The sequence below is a fragment of the Rhincodon typus genome, chromosome 2 (assembly GCF_021869965.1).
Source record: "Rhincodon typus isolate 14 chromosome 2, sRhiTyp1.1, whole genome shotgun sequence".
NCBI classification, from domain to species: domain Eukaryota; kingdom Metazoa; phylum Chordata; class Chondrichthyes; order Orectolobiformes; family Rhincodontidae; genus Rhincodon; species Rhincodon typus.
Window position 1 is genome coordinate 119,144,957 of NC_063333.1, and position 21,476 is coordinate 119,166,432.

At 43.3% G+C, this 21,476-nt stretch overlaps 1 protein-coding gene and 1 long non-coding RNA gene across 4 annotated transcripts in view; one reads left to right on the plus strand and one right to left on the minus strand.

Moving 5' to 3' along the window:
• Positions 1–739: 739 nt before the first annotated feature.
• LOC125485817 lies at positions 740–19,923 on the minus strand. Its single transcript, XR_007264511.1, has 3 exons — positions 19,851–19,923; positions 15,640–15,701; positions 740–1,094 (listed from the first exon to the last, which is right to left on the minus strand). It is a non-coding gene; the product is annotated as an uncharacterized LOC125485817 (long non-coding RNA).
• Positions 19,654–21,476, plus strand: part of LOC109930721 (E3 ubiquitin-protein ligase RNF144B) — a 67,207-nt gene continuing 65,384 nt past the window's right edge. For 2 of the 3 annotated variants that reach the window (XM_048610569.1, XM_020530189.2), the window contains exon 1: positions 19,701–20,094. The gene's annotated coding sequence lies outside the window, so the exon portion shown is untranslated. Of the gene's footprint in view, positions 20,095–21,476 lie in introns of all 3 variants that reach the window. The other variant, XM_048610576.1, reaches the window with a different exon arrangement.

Genomic DNA, 21,476 nt, shown 5'->3' on the forward strand with positions numbered 1-21,476 from the left:
CACCAGGGACCTGGGTTTGATTCCACCCTTGGGCGACTGTGTGGAGTTTGCACATTCTCCCTGTGTCTGTGTGGGTTTCCTCCGGGTGCTCCAGTTTCCTCCCACAGTCCAAAGATGTGCATGCTAGGTGGATTGGCCATGCTAAATTGCCTGTAGTGTTCAGGAATGTGTAGATTAAGTGGGTTGTAGTGGGGTGGGTCTGGGTGGGATGCTTTGAGGTTCGGTGTGGACTTGTTGGGCCGAAGGGCCTGTTTCCACACTGTAGGGATTCTATTCTATTCTACGAAGATCTGTAAAGCAGTTCTATAATTGTGTTTATTATTATTTTGTTTATTCAATAAAGACGCAATAATTGATTAATATACATAGTGAGTAATATCAAAGTACAAATACTTATCCCAAGATATACATAATTTTCAGGAAAAGAGAAAAAAGATTTCCCTGTGCAGCTTGGCTTTCTGACAAAGCAAAACACATTGTCTAATGGATTATTTTGAATGCAAAACAATCAAGTATAGCTTTGGAATCTGCTGCTCAGATGTTCTTGCACATGTAATCAAGTTACTCGTCACATACTAAATAAAAACTGAAAGAACTGCAGATGCTGAAAATCGGAAACAGAAGCAAAAATTGCTGGAATAGCTCAACAGGTCTGGCAGCATCTGTGAACAGAAATCAGAGTTAACGTTTTGGGTCTAGTTCTGAGGAAGGGTCACCGAACCCAAAACGTTAACTCTGATTTCTCTTCACCAGACCTGCTGAGCTTTTCCATCAATTTCTGTTTTTGTGCTTGTCACAAAAATTGTTATAGACTCAGCTCACTCAGGAAATATAATCTTGGAATGTTCTTTCAATCACTTTTTCAAAAGTACCAATAAATTTTTACCCTGAATTGCTGTAGAGGATTTTCTTTACAGAAATAGGCTGGATCAGTTGAGCAGATGGTTTATTGCAAGCTTTTGGCCTATTCAGCTGATTATTAGCAGGCTTTCCTCCAGCTCAGATAGTTTTAAACTTGCTTTCCGCCAACTTTGCTGATTCTTAGCAGGGTTTCCATAACACTGCTCGTTCTTAGCAGGCTTCCTCCAACTGAACTAGTTAAAAAAAACGTAAACAAGCCAGTCACTATTCAAAACAACCCCAGCATGTCCATACCAAAACAAACTGTTTTCATCGTTCATGACATTTCTAAGAAGCCTTGTTTAAAAAAAAACCATGTCCACAGCAAACAATCAATGGCTTCTTAAAGAAATTACTCCAGTGTGCTCACAAAACTTGAAATACATGCTTTTTTTCTGCAGTCTCTCAGAAAATAAATCTTCTTGGCAACATTAGATAGAAAGGATCTTTGTCATATATATCCAATTGTGTTATGTAAGCCAGCATTCTGTGAATGTTGTAACATTCAGGAAATAGGGGGTTTCTACCGTTGACTGTTTCAAATATTAGTTACATTCAGGCCTATCTAGGTATAAGGTTAGATGGGTTGCAAGCTTTTCAATAAGTCACTCAGAGCAATTCAAGAATTACTGAATTGACGGTTTTAGTTAGTTGGACAGAGGCAGTCAGGAGAATGTTGTTACCATCACACTGCTAGCTAGTTCAGGTTTAATGAAATGGTGCAGAGGTAGATGTGTGTCTTATTAGTGTATGTCCAGATACTGATGATGTTACAAATGAACAGCATGTAGGTGAGGAAGACAAAGGAGCCAAGTATATATTCTGATGGGTCTCCAGAGGAAAAGATGAGTGAGTGGAATGTGCAGCCATGATGGAATTGGCTTTGATATGATTGGATAGATAATAGTAGAATGGAGCTTAATAAAAAAGAGAGACTTTGATGAAGATGGCATGGTCAACTGTGTTAAAGGCTGCCCACAGCTTGAAGAAGACAAGAGAATGATAATGAAAAGGCCATGGGAACAAAAAATTGTAATTCCTCACTTATGGACACATTGTCATGTCTGGGAAGCAAAAAACATAGTCAAAAATATTGGAAAGGAAAGGGAGCTCGCAGATGAGTTGTAGTTAATAAGGATAAATGGATAAGGCATGTGCTGTTTTAGTGGGAGTAATAACTGTGGTTTGGGAAGGGAGGGGAACTGTACCTTGAGGACAGTAAGCCTCTTAACATATCAATTAATATGGAGCCAGGAAGGGGCATTGAGTTACTAGTAATTTACTGGGAATAGGGTTGAGGGAAAATGCGGAAGTTTGAATTATGGCACAGCTACATTAGTTTCTTTATATTTGTATCAGAAACTCAAGACAGACTGATTTTGGGAAGAAATTTAAATTACAGCATATTATTAAAGGGATGACAGACCCTTCATTAATAGGACCAATGGAAATATTTCTTTTGACCCCATACCCATCTTCTATTATTTACATTAAATGATAATGTTGAGCAATGCATGCTTGGAGCACCGAAACACTGAACACAGCCCATCTCAGAGCTATTTTAGTGAAAGTGGTCTCTCAGGGACTCCTCTTAATTAATCCCACTAATGTATGTAGGATGTCTGGTTTATTTTGGATTGTCAAACTTCTGCTGCTTCTAACATTCCATAGTAACCATCACACTTGGAATACCTTCTTCTTCTGATCATCTCCAAGGCCCGAATTTTCTGATTTGGATTAGAATCCCTATTTCCAACTCAGATCAGACAAAGAGCTGTCATTTTATCTTCCCTGGATTTTTCACGCCTGACTCCTGATGTAGTTCAGTGAACCAATGCAGACAGCATCAGAGTGAATCAGAGTCATAACCTCTTTTCTTCCACGATAGTTGCTATATTTCAGTAAGTGAAGTGTTTAAAGATTCCAAAGCCTAGTTGACAGCCACTGAGAGAAAGTAAGTGTATAAGGTAAGTGGGTGAGACGGTATGGTGGCTGGTTGGTTGGAAAGGAATGGGGTGGGTGGTTACAGAGGCATGGTAGCTGATGGGTAAAGTGGTAAGATGCCAGGGAGGTAAGGGAATAAGGTTTTAGGGGATGAGTGGGTGAGATAAAATTGATATGGGGAAATGAGTATGGTGACAGGTGGTTGAGGGAGTGGGGTAGCAGATTAATAAGGGAGTAGGCTGGCAGGTATGTGGGATGTACAGGTGACAATTGAATTAGTGAAAAGGTAGGATGGCATGTGGGTGATGAAATAAAGTGGCATATAAGTGTCTGAGGCGATAGGATGTCATTCAAGTGAGTGAGGGGTGTACGGTGGAAGGTCAGTGAGAGGGGTACAGGTGCCTGGCAAGTACATGAAAGTGCAGGATGGGTCACTTACTAGGGGTCGGATCAGGTGGTAGCATTTGGGTATTTGTGGAACGGGTTGGGTACCCTGCTGTCCAGTTGGGGGAACTAGGTATAGAACATAGAACATAGAAGAGTACAGCACAGTACGGGCCCTTCGGCCCATGATGTTGTGCCGAACTTTTACCCTAATCCCAAGGTCTATCTAACCTCCACCCCTACCTTATACTATCATCCATATGCCTATCTAATAGCCGCTTAAATGCCCCTAATGAGGCCGACTCCACTACCCTCTCCGGCAATGCATTCCACGTCCCGACCACTCTCTGAGTAAAGAACCTACCTCTGACGTTTCCCCTATATCTACCTCCACTCACTTTAAAACTATGTCCCTCGTAATAGCTACCTCCACCCTAGGGAAAAGTCTCTGGCTGTCCACTCTATCTATACCTCTGATCATTTTGTACACCTCTATCAAGTCACCTCTCATCCTTCATCGTTCTAAAGAGAAAAGCCCTAGCTCTCTCAACCTTTCCTCGTAAGACCTTCACTCCATTCCAGGCAACATCCTGGTAAATCTCCTCTGCACCTTTTTCAACGCTTCCACATCTTTCCTGTACTGAGGCAACCAGAACTGGACACAATAGTCCAGATGTGGCCGAACCAGGCTTTTGTATAGCTGGAGCATAACTTCACGACTCTTGAACTCAATCCCTCTATTAATGAAAGCTAACACACCATACGCCTTCTTAACAACTCTATCCACCTGGGTGGCAGCTTTCAGGGAACTGTGGACATGAACCCCAAGATCCCTCTGCTCTTCCACACTGCCAAGAATCTTTCCGTTAACCCTGTATTCTGCTTTCAAGTTTGTCCTTCCAAAATGAATCACTTCACACTTTTCAGGATTAAACCCCATCTGCCACTTCTCAGCCCAGCTCTGCATCCTATCAATGTCCCTTTGTAACCTAGAACAGCCCTCTGCACTATCCACAACTTGACCCACCTTCGTATGATCCGCGAACTTACTAATCCACCCTTCCACTCCTTCATCCAAATCACTTACAAAAATCACAAATAGAAGAGGACCCAGAACAGATCCTTGTAGTACACCACTCGTAACTGAGCACCATGTTGAATATTATCCGTCCACTACCATCCTTTGTCTTCTAAGGGTCAGCCAATTCTGAATCCAATCTGCCACATTTCCCCCTATCCCATGCCTCCTTACCTTCTGCATGAGCCTACCATGGGGAGCCTTATCAAATGCCTTACGTAAATCCATGTATACCACATCCACTGCTCTACCTTCAGCCACGTGTTTTGTCACCTCTTCAAAGAATTCAATAAGGTTTGTGAGGCATGATCTACCCCTCACAAATCCATGCTGACTATCACGAATCAAACTGTGCCTTTCCAAGTGATCATAAATCCTATCTCTCGGAGCCCTTTCCAATAATTTGCCCACCACTGACGTAAGACTAACTGGCCTGTAATTTCCGGGGTTATCCCTATTCCCTTTTTTGAACAAGGGAATGTCATTTGCCTCTCTCCAATCTTCTGGCACTATACCCGTGGACAGTGAGGATGAAAAGATCGTTGCCAAAGGCCCTGCGATCTCTTCCCTCGCTTCCCATAGAATCCTTAGATAAATCCCATCAGGCCCGGGGGACTTATCTATCTTCAAGTTCCTCAAAATTCCTAGTACATCTTCCTTACTAACATTGACCTCCTCTAGCCTACCAGCCTGTTTCACACTGTCCTCCTCTACAATTAGGTCCCTCTTAGTTGTGAATACTGAAGAAAAGTATTTATTAAAGTATGAGGGATTGTGGGTGGATATTGGGAGGAGGGTAAATTGATTCAGGTTTCAGTGTGTGGGGAATGGGTTCATGTGTGTGACTGGCATATGGAGATCAGTTTTCCAGTCAGCCAAGAGTCAGAGCAGGTTTTAGTTCAACTAACCTTTTCCTGGCTAACTATCAGGTAAGTAAGTTGGAACCCTCTGAAGTATCTGACTCTAACTTAGAATTTGGGATCTTTGTGGAGAGCTCTAGTTGTTGGGTAATTGTTAATTTAAAATTTAAACTCTCCTGGTAATTATCACCTGGTCAGTGCATCAGAAGTTCTGGGAGCCCTAATGCATACTTTTCAGTTTCCAACTACCTGGAGTTTGAAAGACCTGGTCCCTACATTCTGGAAAACGGGCCTGCTTAGAATAATGTGAACTTTCTCCTCCTATGGTCCAGGCATGCAATCTTAACCCTCAGATAACTGATGGACAAAAACTTAAGGACTGTGCCCATGCAATTTTCTTCCAGAGGAATCTGCATCACAGATGCCAGTTTTCAACTGATTTGATTCATGCCAGAAACGGCTGAAGGCTTTGGATGCTGCCAAGGCTACAGACCCTGACAGTATTTCAGCAAAAGTACTAAATACGTGTGCTCCTAGCTAAACTGTTCCAGCATAGCTCCAACACTGGCATCTACCTGACAATACGAAAACCTGACCAGTTATATCCTGTACACAAAAAGCAGGAAAAAAACCTAACCAGACCAAATACCACCCCATCAGTCTGCTATCAATCATCAGTAAAATGATGGAAGGTGTCATCAGTCGTGCTATTTGCAGCACTTGCTTAGCAATAATCTGTTCACTGATGCTCAGTTTGGGTCCTGTCAAGGCCACTCAACTCTTGACCTCATTACAGCCTTGGCTCAAACAAGAACTAAAGAGCTGAAATCAAAAGGGAAGGTGAAAGTCATTGGCCTTTACAGCAAGGCAGATTTTACAGAGTGTAGAATCAAGAAGTTCTTGTAAAGCTGGTGTCAATGGGAATCGAGGGAAGACTCTCCTCATTGAATTAATTGTGGTTGCCACAGGAGTTCTTCAGTGTTGCGTTCTAGGCCCAACCATTATCAGCTGCTTCATTAGTGAACTTCTCTTCATCATAAGGGCAGAAGTGGGAATGTTCGCTGATGACTGTACAATGTTCAAAGCCAATAGGAACACCTCAGATACTAAATCAGTCCATTTGCAAATGCAAAAAGACCTGGACAATATCCAGGCTTGGGCTAAGTCACGACTCATTGGGTTAGTGCATTGGAAATTGAGCCCCACTGATACCTATATCAATCACAAATGTGAAAAAGATTTAATGGAACTATCCAAAGTCCCCAGTTTACCTGACTGTCGAACCTAGGTTAAAAGAAAACACATACAAGTCTCTCTATTTAAAAAAGAAAATGGCTATTTACTACAAACAGATTGTTCAATCGAAAGGCTGAAAAGAAACATGAATTGTTAACTTACAGTTCTCTATTAACATAAACTCTACCTCTTTTTTTAAAAATCCCATACACATACATATACACCAAGATGAAACAAGACACTGAATCTCTTACTGACAACATTCTTGGGTCACTATTGATCAGAAATTGAACTAGCTTTAGAAATACTACTGCTACAAAAACAGGTCAGAGACTAGGAATCCAGGAGTGAGCATCTCACCTCTTGACTCCCCAAAGTCTGCCAACCATCTTTAAAGCACAATGAATATGTTGGAAACTGCCCACTTGCCCAGTTGAGTGCAGCTTCATTGACAGTCAAGAGGTTTGGCTCCATCCAGCACAAAACAAGCTACTTGATTGGCACAAAGTCCACAGACATTTGCTGTCTCTACTACTGACACTCAGTAGCAGCAGTGTACCATCTACATAAATTCAACATGGGTCCTTAGCACCTTCCAAACCCCAGACCAATACGATTTTGAAGGACAAGGGCAGATGATACACGGAACATCACCATCTGCACATTCCCCTCTAAATCACTCACCAACCTGACTTGGAAATACCTGTACCAAATGGATTGTGCCAGTTGAAAAATGTGGCTCACCACCTTGTCAAGGGGTATTATGGATAAACGATAAATCTTGGCCCAGCCAATGACTCCCACATCCGCTGCATGAATAAAAAATAAACTTACATGCTCCTTGCAGATGTGGCTTCAGGCCAGAAGCTGTGATTTTATACTAGAATGTTGTAATAATTTATATAATTCGTGGATTTCAAGGAATATAACATTTTGTGAAATATAATGAGCAGATACCCCTGCCATAGTTACTTTGTCAATTCAATAGGGTTTAAGTATAATAGATACATTTAAATGTGACAAAAACACATTGAAAATTGGTGTGAAGGAAATAGTGTGACATAAAGTTGTTACCAGGAGTGAATGTTCACTTACAGTAAGTGTGTTTATGCAAAACTTCTAACATTATAGTTGGACAAATAACTTGATGTAATGGCCATTGAATAAATAGTGACAGACATTTGGAGAGACAAATGCAGTGTTTCCAAAGTGTTCATTGTGCGCAGAATCTTGCTTGATTTTCCTGCACCATATATATACAGTATGGCTGGCTGTAATACTTGCAAGTTGTGATGTTTACTGCATGTATAAACGTTCCTCATTCCCTATCTGAAGAAGCAGGCGGTTGTGAGGGACCAAGGACTGGAGGGCTGTTTTATGTTCCTGTTGTCTTACAAGTGCCAGTTCACCAAGGCCGGCCTTTCAGAAAGCCTGTTTCTGCGCCCCGTATCTCTGTTTCCGAGGGTGATCGGTTTAAACCTGCCCACTCACAGCGCCCACAGAGCCAAAATCGGACATCTGGAGCAGTTACTCTGGAGTCTGATTTGTAAATTTGGGACTTTTCCTGATGCTGCGCCCCTGACCTGTGGTTGATAATTCAAATCTTAAACAAGAGGCCAATTTGTTGCAATAGTGGCAGATTCATGACTGGGTGAGATCTTTATATTAGCACCTTTAATGAAGTAAAATGCCCTATGTGGTTTCAAGGAAGTGATCTCAATCAAAATTGGACATGGTACAGTGTAAGAACATTTTAAAGCATGTCTTACAGAAGGAGAGACAGGTGGCTATGTTATCAGAGCAAATTTGAAATTTGAAAACAATTGAAAACAGAAGGCCTCTCTTAACATTTTATCTGGTTTTCCCAAATTTTTCTCCATAGCCCAAGTTGTTCAGGGACTGGGAAGATTTTGCCCATAGACACCAACAGAGAAGGGAAGTGAGCTGGGATTGTGCAAAAACCAAGAACTGAAGGAATACGGAGATCTTGAGGATTATAGGGCAAAAAGAAATGTCTGAGGTAGAGAGGAGCAAGGCCATGAAGTGATTTGAAAGCAAGCATGAATATTTTTAATCTGAGCTATTCCTGGATCTCAGATGGGTAAAATTGAAATTCTGCAACATCTCATCAGTGGTGACAAGTGAAGTATCAAAAAATTATCAAATGATAAATGTTTTCAACTTCACCTTTTGCTGAATCCAGTCAATTGGGTTGTGATCAGCTGTAATAGGCAAACTACCATTGTATAGCAGAAGCTCAGTAAGGTAGCCAAGACAAAAGCAACAAAGAAGACTGACTATTTCATCCCCTTATTTACATCATTTTTGGTTAGCTGCATGATATCCCAATATCAATCAGAAAATTCTTAAAGTTAGATTTGAAGACAGATCCATTAAAGCCTTCAGATTGAAAATAATCTCCATCATGTTGTGTGACATGATCACCATGCTAAACGGTACAGACTTTGAACAGATCTAGCAACTCAAGACTGGGCATCCATGAGGCATTGTGGGCCATCAACAGCAGCAGAATTGTATTCCAGCACAATCTGCACCTTCATGGCCTGGCATTTCACCCACTCAACCATTACCATCAAGCCAGGGGATCAAGCCTTGTTAAATGGAAAGTACAGGAGCAGCACCACACATACCTAATAATGGTGTCAACTTGGTGAAGCTACCAAACAGGACTACTTGCATGCCAAACAGCATAGTAGCAAGTGATAGACAGATCCAAGCAATCACACAAGAAACAGGTCAGACTTAAAGTCTGCAGTCCTGCCATATCCAGTCGTGAATAATGGAGGACAATTAAATATTTCATTGGAGGAGGAGACTCCACAAATATCCCCATCCTCAACGATAGAAGAGCCTGCACATCAGTGCAAAAGACAAGGCTGAAGCATTCACAGCAAATCTTCAGCCAGAAATGCAGCTTGAATGATGCATCACACCTCCTCCAGCTATCCCCAGCATCACAGATGCCAGTCTTCAGCCAATTCCATTCACATCACATGAAATCAAGAAACAATTGGAGGCAAACTATTGGCCTTGACAACATTCTGGCAATTGTACTGAGGACATGTGCTCCAGAATTTGCCCTCCCCTAGCCAAGATTTTCCAGTACAGTTACAACACTGGCATCTGCCCAGGTATCTTCTGTACACAAAAAGCAGGACAAATCCTACCCAGCTATTTAATGCCCCATCAGTCTAATCTTGATCATCAGTAAAGTGATGGAAGGTGTCATCAATAGTGCTATCAAGCAGCACCTGCTCAACAATAACCTGCTCAGTGACGCCCAGTTTGGGTTCCGCCAGTGCCACCCAACTCCTGACCTCATTACAGCCTTGGTTCAAACATGGACCAAAGAGCTGAATTCTGAGGTGAGTGTGACAGTCCTTGACATCAAGACTGTATTTGACTGAGTGTCACATCAAGGAGCTCTAGCAAAACTAGAATCATTGGACTATCGGGGGCAAACGATGGTTGGAGTCATAACTGGCATATAGGAAGATGGTTGTGGTTGTTGGAGGTCAGTCATCTCAGCTCCAGGACATCTTTGCAGTGGTTCTTCAGAATAGTGCCCTGGGCCTAGCAATCTTCAGCTGCTTCATCAATGATCTTCCCTGCATCATAAGGTCAGAAGTGGGGATGTATGCTGATGATTGTGCAATTTTCAGCACTATTTGCGGCTTCTCAGATACTGAAGCAGCCCATGTTCAAATGTAACAAGATCTGGACAATATCCAGGCTTCGTCTGACAAGTGGCAAGTAACATTTGTGCCACACAAATGCCAGGCAATGACAATCACCAATAAGAGAAAATCTAGCCACCTCCTCGTTGACTTTCAATGATATCACCATATCTGAATCCCCCATCACCAACATCCTTGGGGTATCATTGACCAGTAACTCAACTGGACTCACCACATAAACACAATGGCTACAAAAGCATGTCAGAGGCTAGGAATACTACGGCGAGTAACTCACCTCCTGACTCCCCAAAGCCTGTCCATCATCTACAAGGCATAAGACAGGATTCCTAAGGTTTTGGAGTAGATTTGTAGCTTGGGTTGTGGGTGTTATGGTTGGTTGGCTCGCCGAGCTGGTTTGTTGTTCCATAGACGTTTCATTACCCTGCTGGGTAACAACATCAGTGCAGCCTCCGATGAAGCGCCGGTGTGTTTTCCTGCCTGGTTTTTTAAATTCTGGAGTCTGTTGAACTGGATTGCCTCACTTCGGTTTTTCTTCGAGGTGGAGTGTATATGGGGTCAAGTTCTATGTGCTCATTGATGGCTTTCTTCGTGGAGTACCAGGCTTCTAGGAATTCCCGTGCCTGTCTCTGCTGTCTTGATGGAATACTCCCAACTTGTCTGGATGGGTGCAGTTCCAACAATGCACAAAAAGCTTGGCACCATTCAGGACAAAGCAGCCTAATTAATTGGAATCACATCCACAAACATCCACTCCCTTCATCACCAGTGCTCAGTAACACCGATGTGCACTAACTACAAGATGCGCTGCAGATATTCACCAAAGATCCTCAGACAGTATTTTCCAAACCCATGACCATTTCCATCTAGAAGGACAAGGACAGCAGATGTATGGGAACACCACCACCTTCATGTTCCCCTCCAACTCACTATCACTCACTATCCTCACGTGGAAATATGTCACCATTTCTTCACTGTCATTGGGTCAAAGTCCTGGAATTCATTCTCTAATGGATTGTAAGTCAACTCACAGCATGTGAACTGCAGTGGTTTAAGAAAGCAACTGACCACCAGGTTCTGAAGGGCAGTTGGGGACAGGCAATAAATGCTGGTCAGCCAGTGATGCCCACTTACCACAAATGAACAAAATCATGTCCAAATCAATAGTCACCTTCACTTCCATCAGCAACAGATGGTTAAATGCTCCATTTGGCACTAGATCAGCTTCCATCAGTATTAATAAGCTAGTGACTACCTGACCTGACAGCTGCAGCCTTTAGAGGTACTGCTGCTCTGACAGGTCAAGGAAGCTAACCGTTGATGTGTCTGGTGCACACTATCTTCTGCCTGCAATGCTTCAGGCATTCCATGTATTAGAATCCGCAATAGTTGGCCGAGCTTGATACCCTGACTGCTGTGGATACTGTACCAACGCCTCAGTGGGCCACCACATTTCACATTATGTGGATCCTACATTTCCATTTATGATACAACTTCATAGGTCAGTGTTGTCCCTTACCTCTCCAAACTGGTGTTAGTGCAGTGACACCAAGATCCTCTTAATGCAAAATATCCAAAGTACTCACCTGAGGGTGTTGCTCCTGCTGGTGCTAGGTTTACACTATCGTCAGACTGTTTACTGTTGAATTCCCGCTTAATATTACTCTAGTAATGATAGCCTTCCAGCTATGCATTTACCTTCCTTATCTTGCCAAGTTGCTGACATGGGCATCTGGCCCTTGTGCCAGGAGAAAGAGATATTGCAGCTGTAAAATGTTCCTAATGACACAACTGGCTTCATGTTCTGCCCATGAGCTCCCTGAGTGTACTCTCAATCTGTTCCTCAGAAAATCAAGCGGAGACCACAAAGATTCCAATTTACTGACTGTTTTAACTATTTTCTGATGCTGCTGTTCCATCATCGTGGCAGTCCCATGCAGATGAGGATGACTCACTATAGGTGGCTGCACAGTCCAATGTGGTTTCCACAGACTCTGCCTAACTTGGGGCATAACGTGGTTGTGGGAAGAGGTGAGTAGGTGTAGCAGCACATTCCTTACGCTGTTTTCGCCTGGCTTCCACTTTGTCCTGACAGCAAGACTTGAGGTGCTCGATCCCTTCCTGGATGCTTCTCCTCCACTTTGGACAGTCTTGGGCCAGTGATTCCCAGATGTCAGTGGGAATGCTGCGTTTTGCCAGTGAGGTCTTGAGGGTATCCCTGAAGTGCTTCCTCTGTCCACCTGGGGCTCGCCTGCCATTTCAGTCTGGGGAGTGGAACGCCTGCTTGCGGAGTTTCGTGTCGGTCATGCGGACAAGGTGCCTAGCCCCATCGCAACCGATCAGGGATGGTCAGTGCCTCAATGCTGAGGATGTTGGCCTGGTTGACGATGCTGATGTTGGGTGCATCTGTTTTCCCAGTGGATTTGCAGGATCTTGTGCTGGCAGCCTTGGTAGTACTGCATCAGCACCATGAGGTATCTGCTGTAGACAATCCACATCTCAGAGGCATATTGGAGGGCAGGAACCACCACAGCTCTGTAAACCATGATCTTGGGTGTGTCGGATCTGATGTTGTTATCCTCGAATACCCTTCTCCTAAGGAGGCCAAAGGCTGCTCTAGCACATTGGAGGTAATGCTAGATCTTTTCATCAATATCTGCTTTTGTCGACAGGACACTCCTGAGGTATTGGAAGTGGTCAATATTTTCTAAGCCCTCCCTGTGGACCTTGATGATTGGGGGTTCTGGGCCAGGCTGATGCAGAACCTTCATCTTGCAGATGTTTAGGGTGAGACCCATGAAGTCATATGTCTCCGTAAAGGTGCTGACAATGGTCTGGAGTTTGTCCTCTGAGTTTGCACATACACACGCATCATTTACATTCTGCAGCTCGATGACACTGGTTGGGGTGACATTAGTTTTGGCTTGAAGGTGGTGGAGGTTGAATAATTTCCTGCTAGTTCTGTAGGTTGGCTCCACTCCAGTGGGGAACTGGTCGGCCGTGAGGTGAAGTGTTGCAGCAAGGTAGATCAAAAACAGTGTTGGAGCCGTGACACAGCCCTGCTTGAGATCGGTCCGAACAGAGAATGAGTCATGGTGGAGCCATTTGTCATTACCACGACTTCCATGTCATCATGGAGCAGCCACTGGATGGTGCCAAACTTCATGGTGCAGCCAAAGTGGAGAAGGATGCTCTGTAATGCTTGTCATTTGATGGTGTCAAAGACCTCTGTAAGGTTGAAGAAGGTCATTTTTCCCGCAGCTGTCGCATGATGTCTGTTGTGCTTCTCTGTGGTCGGAAGCCACGGTGGATTCTGGGAGAAGTTCCTTAGCCACAGGGAGAAGATGGTTGAGGAAGACCTTGCAATGACTTTTTCTATGTTCAACAGCAGGGAGATTCCCCTGTAGTTATCACAGTCGGACTTGTTCCCTTCTTTGACAATGCTCACAACTGTGGAATCTTGGAGCTCTCCCAGGATAGTCTCCTTTTTCCAGATAAAGCAGACAAGGACGTGTAGCTGCATCAGGAGCCCCTTGCCTTTGCACTTCAGTACCTCCACAGGGATACTGTCTGCTCCAGCAACCTTGTTATTCTTGAGCTGGTAGATGCCTTCTGTACTTCGTGCGGGCCTGGGGTGTTGCTGAGCTCGTGGCAGGTTGCATGCAGTGGATTGCAGTTCAGGATGTTTGGGTCAACGACAGAGCCTTAGTTGAGGAGTTCTCTGAAGTGCTACCCCCAGAGTTATTTGATGACTTCTTTGTCTTTGATAAGAGCCACTGCATCCTTGGCCAGCAGTGGGCTGGGGCCTTGGATGTTTGAACCGTAGGAGGTCTTGACAGCACAGAAGCAACCCTGCTCGTCATAGTTGTTGGCCATTCATTGGGCCTCCAGTGCTGTCTCCATCACCACCTGTTCTTTACATCGTGGGTTGTTGTTGAACCTTGGTCTTCAGACACCTATAGGTCTGCCTTTTCTCTTCTGAGTGCGAATGCTGCTTTACGCTCAGCAATGCTATGCGCTTCCGGCTTATCAGCTCTTGGATCTCCTGAGCATTCTTGTCAAACCAGTCTTGAGTTTTCTGGTTAAGTGACTGAGTTTTTGCAGGCATTGACGATGGTGGCCTTGAGGGCGGACCAGAGGCTGTTGGAATCCTGTCACCTGGTGTTGCCGAGGGTTGCTAGGTCCATGGAGTCGGGCTTGTTGTATGAAGCTATCTTTTTCCAGTTCTTTTTTCCAGGCGTTTTCTGAGCCTGCTGATCCACTGAACCAGCCACCAACTGCCTTTATAACTGCTGAATCATGTCTACTATTGAGATGCCACTCACTCAAAACCAGCTGAGCTATTCAAGGTATTTGTATACCTGACATCAAAATCATGAAGCAACCTCTCAGACCAGAACTCAGTAACAGCATGAGACTTGCAGAAGGACAGCAGAGGCTTTAGTTCTCAAACATCCTTAAACAGGGACAAACATGATGACCATAATGTCAAACGTTTCCATCGGAAGGGACTGAATATATTGGGAGGGTTCATCAGAACATGCAGAGCTGAGGTCAGGGTATCAGAAAACATGATGATCAGAGTGAACAAACCTGGGGGTATTAAGACAGACACTTTGCTGAAGGAGCAGGGAAAGGGTGCTGGTGAGACTGAAGGAGTGAGATGAGGGGAGAAGGGGTGGATATCTGATGTTATCTTGAGAGAGGATTGTTGACAGAAATTTAGAAGTGTGATGGGAGGGAGATAAAGGGCTGGCGAGCAAGATTGAACCAGAGACCCAAGGTGGAGCTTCAAGGGAAGAATACATAGAGCATCAATGGGGATGATGAGGCCCAGATAAAACACTTTTGTGCATTATAATATAGTACACGTAAAATTCTTTAATATTTAGTCTGCCTCTTTGACCTGTAAATGCTCCATGTGCTACTCCCTTAAAGCTTTGCACTGATCCATGGGACATGCAAAACAGCACACCCTTATACTTTCCCCAAACTCTCCTCTACCCTGCTCATTCAGAAGATTCTCTCCCCAAATTCTATATCTCTCAATCGCTCAGAAATCCCTTCTCCAGATCACTCCATTAAGCCTGACCACTCCTAACAGCGCAAGACAAGGGCCCCCCACCTTGATTCCCCACTGTAGCCAGACACCGCCCCTCAAACTTCTACATCCTTGCACCCTTGCTCCATCTTCCATCTCAGACACTTGTGTGCTGGACACTTCACACTCTAACCCTAATCCTAACCAATTCTGTCAAAGCCATACAACTTTAGAGAGGAGATTTTCAGCAATTGTCCCTGCTTCCTATGGCTAAATGTCTACTGTATTCTTGCACAGCAGCAAGAGGAAGTAACAAGCAAACTCTTCAATCACTGCCTGGAGGAATCTGGAAGAAATGTCATTCCTGCAAACCCAAATATAGGATGGGAAACCAAATTACAGGATGATCTTGGAAAATCCAGAATGTTTGGTTAATCTGACAATTCACCTGCAGAATTTGCAGATTGCAATGAGACTTACCAGCTGACTCCAAATCCATTGAATCAGAGTGGAATTCAGTCATCTTGATCTGAAGGGAATTCCTAAGGAGGAGGAAGAAGAAACGATCCAAAGAGTCTTTTTAGTGCTTGAAGTACTTGTTCTAAAAGGGAGACAATTTACTGTAGTAACTTAGTTGGAAGAGAATTACTTTTCTGTTAATTTGAGTAAACTTTTGTTCCTTTATTTAAATTAATAATCATAACATGGAATTTCATCAGCCCTTGAGCATTATGGGCAATGTTGAGAAATTTGGGAGAGTGTGCTGAGAATGAAATAAAATTTGATTCTCAATATCACGACAAAAGTCCAATATTGCCCTTAAGGTTTCAATGGCTAAATGAGAATCTCATTAGTAAGCAGTGAGGACTTTAGTTCCATGCATTTGCATCTTATTAATAGCTAATCTGGCCTCATTTATATGCAGTTTATGATTCCCTTAGGTACAAGTGATAAACTATATCGTGTCATTTCCCAGCTTGAAAGCCTGAGCGGCTACCTGGCAGATGCAGCTTTCAGCTTGCTTCTCTGGGATTCCATTTTCACCTCCATTTACGAACTCATCATGGCATGCTCTATGGGCAGCAGCAATCACCTCCATCCTTTGTTCAACAAAGTCAGAATCAGCAAAACGCCAGCCTCACCATATCACCACCTCAGATAAATTCCGAAGACACTTTAGCACTTCACTACTATATGTTGGAGCTCACTGACACATTATATTGTATTGCTTCCACCAGGTTCACTTTATGTGCAGGGACATACGTCTACCTCATGCACCTGCACAGAGTGCATCTTAGGTCTTTTACCTTGTCCTTTTAGTCCTCACTCATTTTGCTCTTATTTGGATGTTCACAGCATTGCTGCTTTGTGTTTTGGCACATTGCTGCTTCATTCAGAACTTACAGGCTCACATTTTCTCTGGCTTGTCTTGCTTCTTAGGGCAGACCGGAAATTAGGCATCCTGTCACCAGTTTCCACCTCTGACCAGTTGGTGGCGTTGGCATATTGATATCTGGCATTGTGCTACATCTGTGTCATGCCTACAGCATGTGCCAGCAGCATACATAGCAAACACACTGCATGTACTTCAACCAAATGACCATGTCTCAAAGTCCAAGCGAAGTCGTCCTTAGTCGAGAGGAAGGGGAAAGGGTGTTCTTTGGTCAGTTGAGGTCATAGCAGACTTAGTTGAGGGTGTCATCACATCTTAATCTAGGGGAATTGGCCACAGTAAGTCAGACACTTGGTGCAATCAGGGTCCAAAAATTCCTGTCGTGTTGGTCTGTACTGAGCCACTGTCAGTCCTGCAGGTCAAGTCCAAACACTCTAGAGGGGTTACAGGTAAGTCAGTTGGGGAATGATAGAGGCATTGGTTAGGTGGCTGAGCCGTGCTCAATTGTGGCTGTCCTCAAAAGTAAGTCCAAGGGGTGGGCTACAGGTAGTCCTGGGTTTGGCCCAATAAACGTCAAGAGGGTTTATCAGGGGCAGTTCTTGCTGTGTTGGGGAAAGTGGGAAACTCAGATGTGGGGATTGGAAGTATTATGCTGTGAAGCAAATAATTAATTTAAAGGAAGGCAACTAAAAATATAAGGGTGCATGGTTCTCATGGCAATGTGGTAGACCAGATGCTGAAGGAAAATAAGAGATATTGATCATGAAAAATGTCTGCAGACACATTCACAGTTGTTGGAGTATGTTTTTTCTCTCTGCTGGGGCAGTGTGGACATGTTTGTTCTACGAAGCAGAATTTGGATGTTAATTGAACACTGGACAATGTCCATTCTTAAATGACTGTAGGTTCCTTTTTAAGACACTTAGAATGAAAAGAAATGTGCAATCATAAATGATTGTGTAGTCACACACAAGTTTATGTAGAACACGAGTGGAGGCAAGGACCTATTACAAAGTGTTCACAGTAATTTTGGACTAAGTGAGCTCCTGATGTATGAAGAAGCTATTTGTCTTTGATATGGCAGCCACATAACCAGGTCATACAGCTAACATGACAATTGATCAGACATGTGATGATTTAAAGTGCATACATTTTAAGATGTGAGAGTGTATTTACACCAGTTTCACCTGTGCTACCTATGTGTTGAGTTTTTTCCCCCATACTCGCCCATTGCATCTAGTTGCAGTCCTCAGGTCCATATTTGTGGACGGAACCAACTCTGCAGTGGAGCCTGTTGCCCAGAAAGATTTGAGAGGATGTCCCTAAGGGTATTTGTTGCTCATGGGCCCATTCGGAGGAGGAGGCTGGAGTGGGACTCATGGCTAATGCAGCGAGGTTTGTGGTTGCGGTAGGTCCTGATCAGGACTCCTAGCAATGTCAACAAGGCAGCGGCAGTGGAGCCGGGGTCTCCTGGGGCATCGGATGGACCAGAAATGGCCCGGAGACCTGAATGCCTTACAGAAGCCCCTTAAGAAAAACTGGAGCCGTGCTTGACAATAAGAACTGTAAGTTTGAACATTATTTCTTATTTTTCTGCATTTATATTTTTCTGTCAATTGATGAGAAGATGAGGCTCTATTTAAGTAATTTCTTCTTAATCATTTTGTAATCCAAAATGGCGCCAGATTGTGGCAACAGAACACTTTTCACTCTAATTTTCCAAATATATGTGACAGTAAAATCATTCATTCAATCCGACATGCTGGGAGTGCCCTGCCCTGATGCAGGCTCACACTCCTCAACTTTAGCTTCCACAGTGTTAGGGATCAAGGCAGTGTGAAGGTGGAGGGCTATGGCATTTGTGAAGTATCCTGAGAGGAGACTTGTGGGAGATCTGTTTGTGGTTCCTCCTTTGTCTGGGTGCCTGCTGCCACCACCCTGTCTTCTTCAGAGGAAGGGACATCTGGAGTAACGTCTTGCTGTTGATGCTAAGCAACTTGGCTGAAGTGATGGAGTGCTGATTCTCATGTATTTCTGGCTGCCACTGAGCATTTTACTGAACCCAGATTTCCATGCTGGTTGCCAACCTGTCCATGGAGACATCAGATGCACACATGCTGAAGCCAGCACAAAACTGAAGACGGTAGTGGACTACTCCAATTTTTGATCCAGTTTACCAAGTGTTTCTGGCAAACAGGCCTGATACTACTGTGACTGGCTATGCATTCGCACAGTCATTCATAGCCGACACCATGGGATAATCTTCAAAGTTTACAGACAATCTATAACATGGAAGTGTTGTAAACTGTGAAGAAGACAGTGCAGAACTTCAAAAAGATATGTTGACAAGTTGGTGGCATACACGGATAGGTAGCAGGTGATGTTCAATGTGGAAAAGTGTGAAATGCTACACTTTGGCACAGAGAACATGGAGAGACAGTGTAAAATAAAGGGTACTATTCTAAAGGGTGTGCAGGACTACAGCGACCTGGATGTATCTGTGTACACAACAACAACAACAAAAACAAAGTGGCTGGTAAAGCTCAGCAGGTCTGGCAGCATCTGTGAAGGAGAAAACAGAATTAACGTTTCGGGTCCAGAAATCAGTTCTGAGGAAGGGTCACCTGCTGAGCTTTTCCAGCCACTTTGTTTTTGTTCCTGATTTACAGCATCCGCAGTTCTTTCGGTTGTTATTAGTATCTGCGTACAAATTGTTAAAGGTAGCAGGACAGATAGAGAGAGTTGTTTATAAAGCATACAGTATTTATGTTTCATTAGCAGGGGCATGGACTACAAGACCAGGGAGTTTATGCTGAACCTATACAGGAGACTGATTAGACTTCAGATGGAATATTCTGGTGGGCGATATACTGATTGGGTGAGGGGCTGGCCTCTTTCGGATTGGGTCTTTGATGGTTACCATATTTTTGTTATTTTTCTTTCCATTGACATTTTTGATATGCATTATCAAAAATTTTTTGTTAATACCATTAACCTTTATTCAGGATGTTGACAGTCCCAAACCAGAAGTATGACTGGAGTCTGGGATTAGCTTCCCGCATCGAGCAGTTGTTCGCAAAACTGAAGTCTTCTTTATTAATATTTAAATTGCCCACAGAGAAAGAAGGAAGTTCCGTGCTCAGTTTCCTGTTTAATCACTAGCCTCCCATGGGTGGAGAGAGCTTATGACGTGGATGTCTGTTGAGGTAACTTGCTCTAAAAAAGAAAGCTGTTTTGTTTTCAAATTAGTCATTCACGAAACTGTAGTCATGCCAACACACCGTGAAAGAAAACCTACCAAAAACTGAAGCGTCTCTCGCTGGGACGTGCGCGGTTGTTGTGAAAGCCTTTCGAATCAGCAGAGCTACTTAGAAAGCTGCAGCAACTGAAAAGTAGCATCGTGTGCCCGCCTCTGTGTGTGTGTATGTGTTTTCCCAGGCACAGGTCGGCTTTCGTGCCAGGCTGCACATTAACTTCAGCAGACAAACAACTTCCACTGATCTCAGCTTTTTTCCTTCAGGGCTGAAATTTTCTCTTCAGAGGTATGAAATGTGACAATAAATCTTTGATCCGTTTTAGCCTTATTTGTTTAATTTATTTTAGTTAAAATCGTGCCGTAAGGTTGTTACAGAACTGTATTTGGTTGGTATGGAGTGGGGCATTTTTGTTTATCCTTTGTTTGCGGCACACCTTAGGCATTGGATTTATAGAAAGCAACAACATAACTATTTAGAAATACCTTTCTATATAAGCCATCTGGTTTTATGCAAGTATGTCTGCTGTAAATAGGAGTTCTTTTGATAACATTTGAAACAACCTTGTCGCATAACCACTTTTGGAACGCGAACTATTTTGGCAAAACTAAGGTGATTTTTCAAATACCACTCATTGTTTTATCATTTGATTGGTCTGGAAATGAAAATGTTGATTTTATCTTGTCAAACCTAACCATGTTTCTTATTGGTTTCAAAGTCAAAAGTATTCTGTGGATGGTGTGGGGTGGGGGGTAACTAATTGGCGGTGCTGATTGGTGTTTCTACACTCTAATCAAAATAGCAGATCAAACTCTCCAAATATTGCCACTTCTTCCTCTGGACTTGTGTTTCTATGCGTACCTGGGGTGAATCATATGTTCCTTGTAGCAATGGGTTTAAATACTTTCCACTAAAATTTTGGTAAGGTCAATAAAATAATTTAGTGATGACATCTGTTGCTGCTCTTACTTTTTTGGTGGTAGTGTTTATGCATGCATAATTTTAAACAACCTTTTTGGTCTCGACTAATCTGGTACCTGAGTCAGGGGGAGTTCTAGCGGATGATGTGTGGCCATCAATGGCTTTTGGTTCTGCTTTTACTGCTGTGAATTTTATGTGGAATTATCATCCACTCTGTGAAGAAGAATAGCCTTCTGCTCCATCCCCTGACAGCTTATTTTGTGCTGCTATAATTTAGTTCCTCCTCCAAAATGTGACCCTTACAATGGTAAGTCAGAGATATGCACTGTGCCTTTTGGCTGATAAAATGGAGACTTGCTGGTGACAGGCTTCTACTGGGTTTTGAGAGAAGGGAACATAAAGAGGCAAGATGGTGGAGATTGTGGGACTTAGGTAAACAGTGTCCTGTCATTGTAAATATGGCCTGATTTCAATTTTAAAATGAGTAACTTTTACATAGTGGCCACACTGTCTGAAATTAGAAGGCACAGGTAGAGATTCTTGGTGCTTATGAATTTCAAACCATGTCAAAGAAGAGCACTAACTGTTCCTCTATAACACGGTGGTTGGTAGATAGCTGTCGTGCATCTGGTTTTGTTGCCATAACAAGGGGAGGACAGTCTAATGAGACAATAACTTGACTCTTCTGCCCCTTTCACCAGACTGTTCTATTACTATAAACTCTAATAGTTCCTCTATCCTGCTGCTGT